The sequence below is a fragment of the Salvelinus alpinus genome, chromosome 11 (assembly GCF_045679555.1).
Source record: "Salvelinus alpinus chromosome 11, SLU_Salpinus.1, whole genome shotgun sequence".
In the NCBI taxonomy this organism is placed as follows: Eukaryota; Metazoa; Chordata; class Actinopteri; order Salmoniformes; family Salmonidae; genus Salvelinus; species Salvelinus alpinus.
In genome coordinates, this window is record NC_092096.1 from 11,712,154 (window position 1) to 11,725,967 (window position 13,814).

Genomic DNA, 13,814 nt, shown 5'->3' on the forward strand with positions numbered 1-13,814 from the left:
GAGCCCACCCTGTTCCCTCTGTAGTGTACTGCTTTAGACCAGAACCCACCCTGTTCCCTCTGTAGTGCACTGCTTTAGACCAGAGCCCACCCTGTTCCCTCTGTAGTGTACTGCTTTAGACCAGAGCCCACCCTGTTCCCTCTGTAGGGCACTGCTTTAGACCAGAGCCCACCCTGTTCCCTCTGTAGTGCACTGCTTTAGACCAGAGCCCACCCTGTTCCCTCTGTAGTCCACTGCTTTAGACCAGAGCCCACCCTGTTCCCTCTGTAGTGCACTGCTTTAGACCAGAGCCCACCCTGTTCCCTCTGTAGTGCACTGCTTTAGACCAGAGCCCACCCTGTTCCCTCTGTAGTGCACTGCTTTAGACCAGAGCCCACCCTGTTCCCTCTGTAGTGCACTGCTTTAGACCAGAGCCCACCCTGTTCCCTCTGTAGTCCACTGCTTTAGACCAGAGCCCACCCTGTTCCCTCTGTAGTGCACTGCTTTAGACCAGAGCCCACCCTGTTCCCTCTGTAGTGCACTGCTTTAGACCAGAGCCCACCCTGTTCCCTCTGTAGTGCACTGCTTTAGACCAGAGCCCACCCTGTTCCCTCTGTAGTGCACTGCTTTAGACCAGAGCCCACCCTGTTCCCTCTGTAGTGCACTGCTTTAGACCAGAGCCCACCCTGTTCCCTCTGTAGTGCACTGCTTTAGACCAGAGCCCACCCTGTTCCCTCTGTAGTGCACTGCTTTAGACCAGAGCCCACCCTGTTCCCTCTGTAGTGCACTGCTTTAGACCAGAGCCCACCCTGTTCCCTCTGTAGTGTACTGCTTTAGACCAGAGCCCACCCTGTTCCCTCTGTAGTGTACTGCTTTAGACCAGAGCCCACCCTGTTCCCTCTGTAGTGCACTGCTTTAGACCAGAGCCCACCCTGTTCCCTCTGTAGTGCACTGCTTTAGACCAGAGCCCACCCTGTTCCCTCTGTAGTGCACTGCTTTAGACCAGAGCCCACCCTGTTCCCTCTGTAGTGCACTGCTTTAGACCAGAGCCCACCCTGTTCCCTCTGTAGTGCACTGCTTTAGACCAGAGCCCACCCTGTTCCCTCTGTAGTGCACTGCTTTAGACCAGAGCCCACCCTGTTCCCTCTGTAGTGCACTGCTTTAGACCAGAGCCCACCCTGTTCCCTCTGTAGTGCACTGCTTTAGACCAGAGCCCACCCTGTTCCCTCTGTAGTGCACTGCTTTAGACCAGAGCCCACCCTGTTCCCTCTGTAGTGCACTGCTTTAGACCAGAGCCCACCCAGTTCCCTCTGTAGTGCACTGCTTTAGACCAGAGCCCACCCTGTTCCCTCTGTAGTGCACTGCTTTAGACCAGAGCCCACCCTGTTCCCTCTGTAGTCCACTGCTTTAGACCAGAGCCCACCCTGTTCCCTCTGTAGTGCACTGCTTTAGACCAGAGCCCACCCTGTTCCCTCTGTAGTGCACTGCTTTAGACCAGAGCCCACCCTGTTCCCTCTGTAGTGCACTGCTTTAGACCAGAGCCCACCCTGTTCCCTCTGTAGTGCACTGCTTTAGACCAGAGCCCACCCTGTTCCCTCTGTAGTGCACTGCTTTAGACCAGAACCCACCCTGTTCCCTCTGTAGTGCACTGCTTTAGACCAGAGCCCACCCTGTTCCCTCTGTAGTGTACTGCTTTAGACCAGAGCCCACCCTGTTCCCTCTGTAGTGTACTGCTTTAGACCAGAGCCCACCCTGTTCCCTCTGTAGTGCACTGCTTTAGACCAGAGCCCACCCTGTTCCCTCTGTAGTGCACTGCTTTAGACCAGAGCCCACCCTGTTCCCTCTGTAGTCCACTGCTTTAGACCAGAGCCCACCCTGTTCCCTCTGTAGTGCACTGCTTTAGACCAGAGCCCACCCTGTTCCCTCTGTAGGGCACTGCTTTAGACCAGAGCCCACCCTGTTCCCTCTGTAGGGCACTGCTTTAGACCAGAGCCCACCCTGTTCCCTCTATAGTGCACTGCTTTAGACCAGAGCCCACCCTGTTCCCTCTGTAGTGCACTGCTTTAGACCAGAGCCCACCCTGTTCCCTCTGTAGTGCACTGCTTTAGACCAGAGCCCACCCTGTTCCCTCTGTAGTGCACTGCTTTAGACCAGAGCCCACCCTGTTCCCTCTGTAGTGCACTGCTTTAGACCAGAGCCCACCCTGTTCCCTCTGTAGTGCACTGCTTTAGACCAGAGCCCACCCTGTTCCCTCTGTAGGGCACTGCTTTAGACCAGAGCCCACCCTGTTCCCTCTGTAGTGCACTGCTTTAGACCAGAGCCCACCCTGTTCCCTCTGTAGTGCACTGCTTTAGACCAGAGCCCACCCTGTTCCCTCTGTAGTGCACTGCTTTAGACCAGAGCCCACCTCGTTCCCTCTGTAGTGCACTGCTTTAGACCAGAGCCCACCCTGTTCCCTCTGTAGTCCACTGCTTTAGACCAGAGCCCACCCTGTTCCCTCTGTAGTGCACTGCTTTAGACCAGAGCCCACCCTGTTCCCTCTGTAGTGCACTGCTTTAGACCAGAGCCCACCCTGTTCCCTCTGTAGTGCACTGCTTTAGACCAGAGCCCACCCTGTTCCCTCTGTAGTGCACTGCTTTAGACCAGAGCCCACCCTGTTCCCTCTGTAGTGCACTGCTTTAGACCAGAGCCCACCCTGTTCCCTCTGTAGTGCACTGCTTTAGACCAGAGCCCACCCTGTTCCCTCTGTAGTGCACTGCTTTAGACCAGAGCCCACCCTGTTCCCTCTGTAGTGCACTGCTTTAGACCAGAGCCCACCCTGTTCCCTCTGTAGGGCACTGCTTTAGACCAGAGCCCACCCTGTTCCCTCTGTAGTGTACTGCTTTAGACCAGAGCCCACCCTGTTCCCTCTGTAGTGCACTGCTTTAGACCAGAGCCCACCCTGTTCCCTCTGTAGTGCACTGCTTTAGACCAGAGCCCACCCTGTTCCCTCTGTAGGGCACTGCTTTAGACCAGAGCCCACCCTGTTCCCTCTGTAGTGCACTGCTTTAGACCAGAGCCCACCCTGTTCCCTCTGTAGTGCACTGCTTTAGACCAGAGCCCACCCTGTTCCCTCTGTAGTGCACTGCTTTAGACCAGAGCCCACCTCGTTCCCTCTGTAGTGCACTGCTTTAGACCAGAGCCCACCCTGTTCCCTCTGTAGTCCACTGCTTTAGACCAGAGCCCACCCTGTTCCCTCTGTAGTGCACTGCTTTAGACCAGAGCCCACCCTGTTCCCTCTGTAGTGCACTGCTTTAGACCAGAGCCCACCCTGTTCCCTCTGTAGTGCACTGCTTTAGACCAGAGCCCACCCTGTTCCCTCTGTAGTGCACTGCTTTAGACCAGAGCCCACCCTGTTCCCTCTGTAGTGCACTGCTTTAGACCAGAGCCCACCCTGTTCCCTCTGTAGTGCACTGCTTTAGACCAGAGCCCACCCTGTTCCCTCTGTAGTGCACTGCTTTAGACCAGAGCCCACCCTGTTCCCTCTGTAGTGCACTGCTTTAGACCAGAGCCCACCCTGTTCCCTCTGTAGGGCACTGCTTTAGACCAGAGCCCACCCTGTTCCCTCTGTAGTGTACTGCTTTAGACCAGAGCCCACCCTGTTCCCTCTGTAGTGCACTGCTTTAGACCAGAGCCCACCCTGTTCCCTCTGTAGTGCACTGCTTTAGACCAGAGCCCACCCTGTTCCCTCTGTAGTCCACTGCTTTAGACCAGAGCCCACCCTGTTCCCTCTGTAGTGCACTGCTTTAGACCAGAGCCCACCCTGTTCCCTCTGTAGGGCACTGCTTTAGACCAGAGCCCACCCTGTTCCCTCTGTAGGGCACTGCTTTAGACCAGAGCCCACCCTGTTCCCTCTATAGTGCACTGCTTTAGACCAGAGCCCACCCTGTTCCCTCTGTAGTGCACTGCTTTAGACCAGAGCCCACCCTGTTCCCTCTGTAGTGCACTGCTTTAGACCAGAGCCCACCCTGTTCCCTCTGTAGTGCACTGCTTTAGACCAGAGCCCACCCTGTTCCCTCTGTAGGGCACTGCTTTAGACCAGAGCCCACCCTGTTCCCTCTGTAGGGCACTGCTTTAGACCAGAGCCCACCCTGTTCCCTCTATAGTGCACTGCTTTAGACCAGAGCCCACCCTGTTCCCTCTGTAGTGCACTGCTTTAGACCAGAGCCCACCCTGTTCCCTCTGTAGTGCACTGCTTTAGACCAGAGCCCACCCTGTTCCCTCTGTAGTGCACTGCTTTAGACCAGAGCCCACCCTGTTCCCTCTGTAGGGCACTGCTTTAGACCAGAGCCCACCCTGTTCCCTCTGTAGTGCACTGCTTTAGACCAGAGCCCACCCTGTTCCCTCTGTAGTGCACTGCTTTAGACCAGAGCCCACCCTGTTCCCTCTGTAGTGCACTGCTTTAGACCAGAGCCCACCTCGTTCCCTCTGTAGTGCACTGCTTTAGACCAGAGCCCACCCTGTTCCCTCTGTAGTCCACTGCTTTAGACCAGAGCCCACCCTGTTCCCTCTGTAGTGCACTGCTTTAGACCAGAGCCCACCCTGTTCCCTCTGTAGTGCACTGCTTTAGACCAGAGCCCACCCTGTTCCCTCTGTAGTGCACTGCTTTAGACCAGAGCCCACCCTGTTCCCTCTGTAGTGCACTGCTTTAGACCAGAGCCCACCCTGTTCCCTCTGTAGTGCACTGCTTTAGACCAGAGCCCACCCTGTTCCCTCTGTAGTGCACTGCTTTAGACCAGAGCCCACCCTGTTCCCTCTGTAGTGCACTGCTTTAGACCAGAGCCCACCCTGTTCCCTCTGTAGTGCACTGCTTTAGACCAGAGCCCACCCTGTTCCCTCTGTAGGGCACTGCTTTAGACCAGAGCCCACCCTGTTCCCTCTGTAGTGTACTGCTTTAGACCAGAGCCCACCCTGTTCCCTCTGTAGTGCACTGCTTTAGACCAGAGCCCACCCTGTTCCCTCTGTAGTGCACTGCTTTAGACCAGAGCCCACCCTGTTCCCTCTGTAGTGCACTGCTTTAGACCAGAGCCCACCCTGTTCCCTCTGTAGTGCACTGCTTTAGACCAGAGCCCACCCTGTTCCCTCTGTAGGGCACTGCTTTAGACCAGAGCCCACCCTGTTCCCTCTGTAGTGCACTGCTTTAGACCAGAGCCCACCCTGTTCCCTCTGTAGTGCACTGCTTTAGACCAGAGCCCACCCTGTTCCCTCTGTAGTGCACTGCTTTAGACCAGAGCCCACCTCGTTCCCTCTGTAGTGCACTGCTTTAGACCAGAGCCCACCCTGTTCCCTCTGTAGTCCACTGCTTTAGACCAGAGCCCACCCTGTTCCCTCTGTAGTGCACTGCTTTAGACCAGAGCCCACCCTGTTCCCTCTGTAGTGCACTGCTTTAGACCAGAGCCCACCCTGTTCCCTCTGTAGTGCACTGCTTTAGACCAGAGCCCACCCTGTTCCCTCTGTAGTGCACTGCTTTAGACCAGAGCCCACCCTGTTCCCTCTGTAGTGCACTGCTTTAGACCAGAGCCCACCCTGTTCCCTCTGTAGTGCACTGCTTTAGACCAGAGCCCACCCTGTTCCCTCTGTAGTGCACTGCTTTAGACCAGAGCCCACCCTGTTCCCTCTGTAGTGCACTGCTTTAGACCAGAGCCCACCCTGTTCCCTCTGTAGGGCACTGCTTTAGACCAGAGCCCACCCTGTTCCCTCTGTAGTGTACTGCTTTAGACCAGAGCCCACCCTGTTCCCTCTGTAGTGCACTGCTTTAGACCAGAGCCCACCCTGTTCCCTCTGTAGTGCACTGCTTTAGACCAGAGCCCACCCTGTTCCCTCTATGAAGGGAACAAATTCAATTAGATATTTCTTCATTGTCTTTTTTTCACAGATTTTTGTTGTTGTTGTTTTACCTCCGATAGGAAAAGATTCATGAGAAGAAGAAGAGAGACGTGGCATAAGGCCAGACATAACGTGAAACACACACTGTCATGAGGGGAGAAAACTATCACAGCCAAGGTGCCATTTTTGGGGACACATCCCTATCCTCCATGGTTCATCCCAAACACAGAGAGTGTATAGTTAGTGGATTGGATAGTGTTATTGTTAAATGGATGAAAGAGAATCACGAATTGTTAGTTTGCCCCTGGATCAAAGGTTCCCTGCTATAGAGTTGATCTGGTGTCAACTATAACCCTGTAGTCAAGCTTGATCAAACACACATGCTTTAGTGGGGTGCAGGGCCAGGAACAAGTCCCTATGAAATAAATAACAAACAAACAACATTTCCATCCTGCAGGTCAAATGCCCAGATGGAAATGGTCACCTAAAGTTGTGTCCTGGTCTCATGGCGATTTTGTGTAATTCCTGGTGTGTCCTGGGGATGTCCCCGAGGACATTTTTAGGATGTTGTTTTATGGAGGTTTTGTGTAGTTCCTGGTTTGTCCTGGGGATGTCTCCGAGGACATTTTTAGGATGTTGTTTTATGGTCTCCCCGAGGATTTGTGTAGTTCCTGGTTTGTCCTGGGGATGTCTCCGAGGACATTTTTAGGATGTTGTTTTATGGTCTCCCCGAGGATTTGTGTAGTTCCTGGTTTGTCCTGGGGATGTCTCCGAGGACATTCTTCGGATGTTGTCTCATGGACCCCTGGAGATTTTTGTCTAGTTCCCGGTTTGTCCCGATGGACGTCACCTGATGGCCTTAAATAAACATGAAGAAAAAAAACATTCTACCTAGGTCACCTGGACCCTATTTTCATTACCCATCACCCCTTGTTAATGTTACCAGGCCCATCAAGACTCTGATTGGTGAACCACTCACAGCTGTTTGTCTTTTGGCAAACAGTGAATTTCAACTTAGATATTTGACATACAGTAATTATTACTTAACATGTCCTCACCTGAGATTTGAACTCACAACCTCTTGGTTCACGGCAATCTTGCTGCTATTTGCACATCAAAGTAAATCTCAGCTCTGTTAAAAAAAAATGTACTCAAGAAAAACGATTATATTTATCATAGAATTATCTGCCTCGCCAACATTAGACAACTATTCTAAAAAATCATAGATAGATTAACTGATGACTAAAATAGCAGTGCGGATGGCACTCTTTTGTTAAGTGCAGAGGTGCATTATTGGTAAATTAATGTGTAGAGGACTTCTGAAACTCTACAGACTTTGTGGTACAGCTCACAGCATACTTCAAATCCAGAGGTTGTGAGTTCAAATACCAGGTGGGATCATATTGAAAAGTCAGTACTGAGTAATCATGTCAAATGTAATCACATTGTCATTGATTAAAGATGTTAACTCTACATTAGCCGAACAGCGTACTACTTACCTTAAAACCCACAAACCATTTCAAGACTTATAAGATTATAACTTATAATCAGGGAAGCTTCAGGGGATCATGCCACAACGTCCAAAAACATACTCAGGGACATCCACGAGACAAATCAGGAACTATACAAAACCTCCAGGGGACCATGACACAACGTCCTAAGAACGTCCTAAAAACGTCCTCAGGAACATCCCAGAGACAAACCGGGAACTAGACAATACCTCCAGGGGACCATGACACAACATCCCAAGAACATCCTAAAAACGTCTTGCAGGATGTCCCCAGGTCAAACCGGGAGCTAGATAAAGCTCCCCCCCAGAAAACGTTCCGTTGAGACCCAAAGTCCTAAGGCATAGTAAAATGAACGTTCTAAATAGGTCCTGACATGGTCCTCAGTGAGGTCCTGGGAACTTACAGGGAACTAGACAAAGGTTCCCCCTAAAGAACATTCCCTTGGGACCATCATGCATCAGAACGTTCCCAGAACGTCAGAGGGATAATGTCCTGAGGACATCTCTGTTGTCTGGGAATAACCTCGTGTTATAATATCAGCATTGTTGTCAGCTTTACTCCAGAAGTCCAAGGTGTCGTTGTTACAGGGGTTTAACTGCTGTTTGCTAATTATTTTCATTCGTTTGTTTGTTTTGTCTTTCATTATAATCTCTTTGTCAGAAGTTTTTCTAGTTTGACAAGAATATGAACGGAAAATGAGCTTTCGACATTGTTTAGTGACTGTTTTGGACTATTTTTTCTCTAACCCATATAAAAACATATTGCACTAGCAAGGCCCTGGACCTAATCACCACCCAAGACAATTCACTGCATTTCTCAAAATAAACCGTTCCTGCAACCATACATCCCTCCCATCTGACCTCCCAAATTCCCCCAGGACCTCGTCGTTAGGGAGGGTAAAAGCAGACTGATGAGGGTTTCAGGTATCAAGGGAGATCAAGGCATCCTTGATGTGAGAAATGTGAACCAGTTTTTCCCCCACCCAAAATTCCAAGGTTGTGTCCCAATAATCTCACCTTCCTCCTGAAGTATGCGCTTGTTCCCCACAAGCGTTCCCACTAGGCAAAAACTGGTTGAATCAATGTTGTTTTCATGTTATTTCATACCCCAAAAAATTCTGTGTGATGACATTGAATGAACGTAGAAGACTGATTTGGATTTGAAAAAAAGTCATCAACGTAAGGGAATTTCATATTTGTTTTTACGCAACTTTTAACCTAATTCCAATGACGGGTTAACATTTTGGGTTGATTTCACATTGAATTCACGTTAGTTGACAACTAAAACCAAATGTAAAAATCAAACTAGACGTTGAACTGACGTCTGTGCCCAGTGGTTTGGGGTGGTGTCGGCATGGGGCTAGAGAGAGTGTCTACATACCAGTCATTTACTTTTAAATCAGTGAAGGGAAGTGAACAAGTGCACACTTCAGGAGAAAGGAGAGATTATTGTGACCGACCCCAGCTCTGCCAGATATTTGGTGTTCCAGTCACACACAGGTGGAGTGGCTCCCTGTTTGCAGATGAATACATTCATGTGACATTAGGACCTTGTTAAGGCCTGTGAGTAAACACAGCCTCATTATTCAGGGCAGGAAGTTGCATCGTCAGCCCTAAACAAGGCAGGAAGTAATTAATACCTGTTTTCAGAGAGAGAGAGAGAAAGAGGTAGCAAATGTCACTCTGACCTTTTATGTCATGGATATCTCTCCCTCTGTCTCTCTCTCTCTCTCTCCCTCTCTCTCTCCCTCTCTCTCTCCCTCTCTCCCCGTCCGTCCGTCCGTCCCCCTCTCTCTCTCTTTCACTCTCTCTCTCTCTCTTTCTTTTTCTCTCTCTCTCTCTTTCTTTTTCTCTCTATCTCTCTCTCTCTCTCTCTCTCTCTCTCTCTCTCTCTCTCTCGCTTGCACTATTTTTCGAGGCCATTAAATTGAATCAGAAAATATGCTTTTGTTTAACCTTACCCTTAAAGTAATTTTCTGTGCAGATGAGAGAACATTATTACATTTTATAAGAGAATCCTTTAATATTACAATTCTCTGTAAAATTGAAAACCGTTTCTCTGGCCTTCGGGTGAAAGTATCTGCATTATCAGGTGTGATATATTCCACATAGTTTTCAGTACGGCTGTTTTTCCCAACGGAAGAGACACACAATTCAAAACATGATTTTGTTTTCTGAAACAAACATTCATCCACAGCCGTCCCCTTAAGAGAAGGTCCGTCTCTACTCTTCGCGTCTTTCACTCGATGTCCAAGATGTCCTTCTTACTGTCTAACTAGGTATGAAGACTGGAAAGCCTTGAGAGCATTATGAATATTGAGCCTTATGTGATTATGAATGACTCTCATAACAGCGATGGCAGTCATATTGATGGGCCCGGCCTAGATTGTGTCCGGGCACAGCGATGACAGTCATATTGATGGGCCCGGCCTAGATTGTGTCCGGGCACAGTGATGACAGTCATATTGATGGGCCCGGCCTAGATTGTGTCCGGACACAGCGATGCGTGCCCAGACACATCTGATTAGAAACAATACCAATACCAGCCAAGTCAGCAGCTAGGAGATAAATGCAGTGATTTCACTTAATTGTTGGGAGTTCATCATGACTAATGGATCAGCCTACATTCAGGCCCTCTATCTGCACAACCAAAAAAACGAATCACAATCTGTAATGATCTGGCTCTAACTCCTCCCCTTCTCAACTCATCACAATCTGTAGAGATCTAGCACTAACTCCTCCCCTTCTCAACTCATCACAGTCTGTAATGATCTGGCTCTAACTCCTCCCCTTCTCAACTCCTCACAGTCTGTAATGATCTGCCTCTAACTCCTCCCCTTCTCAACTCATTACAGTCTGTAATGATCTGGATCTAACTCCTCCCCTTCTCAACTCATCACAGTCTGTAATGATCTGGCTCTAACTCCTCCCCTTCTCAACTCCTCACAGTCTGTAATGATCTGGCTCTAACTCCTCCCCTTCTCAACTCATCACAGTCTGTAATGATCTGGCTCTAACTCCTCCCCTTCTCAACTCCTCACAGTCTGTAATAATCTGGCTCTAACTCCTCCCCTTCTCAACTCCTCACAGTCTGTAATAATCTGGCTCTAACTCCTCCCCTTCTCAACTCATCACAGTCTGTAATGATCTGGCACTAACTCCTCCCCTTCTCAACTCATCACAGTCTGTAATAATCTGGCTCTAACTCCTCCCCTTCTCAACTCATCACAGTCTGTAATGATCTGGCACTAACTCCTCCCCTTCTCAACTCATCACAGTCTGTAATAATCTGGCTCTAACTCCTCCCCTTCTCAACTCATCACAGTCTGTAATGATCTGGCACTAACTCCTCCCCTTCTCAACTCATCACAGTCTGTAATGATCTGGCACTAACTCCTCCCCTTCTCAACTCATCACAGTCTGTAATGATCTGGCTCTAACTCCTCTCCTTCTCAACCCCCTGTACGGTTCCCTCTCCTTGAATTGAGTGATTGTAGGGGTCCTGATTAAGGAAGGGGACTGCCTGAGTGACTGTAGGGGTGTTGATAAAGGAAGGGGACTGCCTGAGTGACTATAGGGGTGTTGATAAAGGAAGGGGACTGCCTGAGTGACTATAGGGGTGTTGATAAAGGAAGGGGACTGCCTGAGTGACTGTAGGGGTGTTGATATAGGAAGGGGTACTGACTGAGTGACTGTAGGGGTGTTGATAGAGGAAGGGGACTGACTGAGTGACTGTAGGGGTGTTGACAGAGGAAGGGGACTGACTGAGTGACTGTAGGGGTGTTGACAGAGGAAGGGGACTGACTGAGTGACTGTAGGGGTGTTGACAGAGGAAGGGGGACTGACTGAGTGACTGTAGGGGTGTTGATATAGGAAGGGGACTGCCTGAGTGACTGTAGGGGTGTTGATATAGGAAGGGGTATTGACTGAGTGACTGTAGGGGTGTTGATAGAGGAAGGGGACTGACTGAGTGACAGTAAGTGTGTTGACAGAGGAAGGGGACTGACTGAGTGACTGTAGGGGTGTTGACAGAGGAAGGGGGACTGACTGAGTGACAGTAAGTGTGTTGACAGAGGAAGGGGACTGACTGAGTGACTGTAGGGGTGTTGATAGAGGAAGGGGACTGACTGAGTGACTGTAGGGGTGTTGACAGAGGAAGGGGACTGACTGAGTGACTGTAGGGGTGTTGACAGAGGAAGGGGACTGACTGAGTGACTGTAGGGGTGTTGATAGAGGAAGAGTGACTGACAGAGGACTGTAGGGGTGTTGACAGAGGAAGGGGACTGCCTGAGTGACTGTAGGGGTGTTTGATATAGGAAGGGGTACTGACTGAGTGACGGTAGGGGTGTTGACAGAGGAAGAGTGACTGACAGAGGACTGTAGGGGTGTTGATAGAGAAAGAGTGACTGACAGAGTGACTGTAGGGGTGTTGACAGAGGAAGGGAAACTGCCTGAGTGACTGTAGGGGTGTTGACAGAGAAAGAGTGACTGACTGAGTGACTGTAGGGGTGTTGATAGAGAAAGAGTGACTGACTGAGTGACTGTAGGGGTGTTGATAGAGGAAGGGGGACTGCCTGAGTGACTGTAGGGGTGTTGACAGAGAAAGAGGGACTGACTTGTAGGGGTGTTGACTGAGGAGGAGGGACTGACTGAGTGACTGTAGGGGTGTTGACAGAGAAAGAGTGACTGACTGAGTGACTGTAGGGGTGTTGATAGAGAAAGAGTGACTGACAGAGTGACTGTAGGGGTGTTGATAGAGGAAGGGGGACTGCCTGAGTGACTGTAGGGGTGTTGACAGAGAAAGAGTGACTGACAGAGTGACTGTAGGGGTGTTGATAGAGGAAGGGGGACTGACTGAGTGACTGTAGGGGTGTTGACAGAGGAAGGGGACTGACTGAGTGACTGTAGGGGTGTTGATAGAGGAAGAGTGACTGACTGAGTGACTGTAGGGGTGTTGATAGAGGAAGGGGGACTGCCTGAGTGACTGTAGGGGTGTTGACAGAGAAAGAGGGACTGACTTATAGGGGTGTTGATAGAGGAAGGGGGACTGCCTGAGTGACTGTAGGGGTGTTGACAGAGAAAGAGGGACTGACTTGTAGGGATGTTGATAGCCTCACAGGAGAAACTCCAGCTACAGAAACAATAACTTTCAGTCTTACACCTCTCAAAGCCTCGTATTGAATGAATCCTAACGACAACATGACAGGTCTCTATTTGTCTGAAGCTCCTCTGAAGAAGTTTCATTACAAAACACAGTGTTGACCTTTTTTAATGACTCTCATAGCCTCTAACTCACCTTTTGAATGCAGGACTTTTCTCCTCAACGTTCATTATACTAATGCTTGATAAGGTCAGATATGGAATCCCAAGACATCTCCAATGCTAGTTTGCAAAACATACAGTACGGTACCAATTCATATTGACACTCTGCTTCATCGGTTATAACTGATGAGAGACATGACCAGTACCTCACCTTTTATATAAATGGTTTTTCTTATCAACATTCATTAAACCATTCCTTTCTAAGGTGAGGGATTGCCATTCCCCAAGTACTATCTATCTACCGGAAAAACACGTCAACTTAATCAAGCAAAGCTCTCGTATCATTCAGAGCAAGCTTCAGAGTTATTAGATACAGGTTGTTATTAACAACACTGTCTCCATGGATACAGACGGAGAAGACATACAGTAATTCAACAACACTGTCTCCGTGGATACAGACGGAGGAGACACAGTAATTCAACAACACTGTCTCCGTGGATACAGACGGAGGAGACACAGTAATTCATCAACACTGTCTCCGTGGATACAGACGGAGGAGACACAGTAATTCATCAACACTGTCTCCGTGGATACAGACGGAGGAGACACAGTAATTCATCAACACTGTCTCCGTGGATACAGAAGGAGACATACAGTAATTCAACAACACTGTCTCCGTGGATACAGAAGGAGACATACAGTAATTCAACAACACTGTCTCTGTGGATACAGAGGAGAAGACATACAGTAATTCATCAACACTGTCTCCGTGGATACAGACGGAGGAGACATACAGTAATTCAACAACACTGTCTCCGTGGATACAGAGGAGAAGACATACAGTAATTCATCAACACTGTCTCCATGGATACAGAAGGAGAAGACATACAGTAATTCATCAACACTGTCTCCATGGATACAGAAGGAGAAGACATACAGTAATTCATCAACACTGTCTCCATGGATACAGAAGGAGAAGACATACAGTAATTCAACAACACTGTCTCCATGGATACAGAGGAGAAGACATACAGTAATTCATCAACACTGTCTCCATGGATACAGAAGGAGAAGACATACAGTAATTCATCAACACTGTCTCCATGGATACAGAAGGAGAAGACATACAGTAATTCATCAACACTGTCTCCATGGATACAGAAGGAGAAGACATACAGTAATTCAACAACACTGTCTC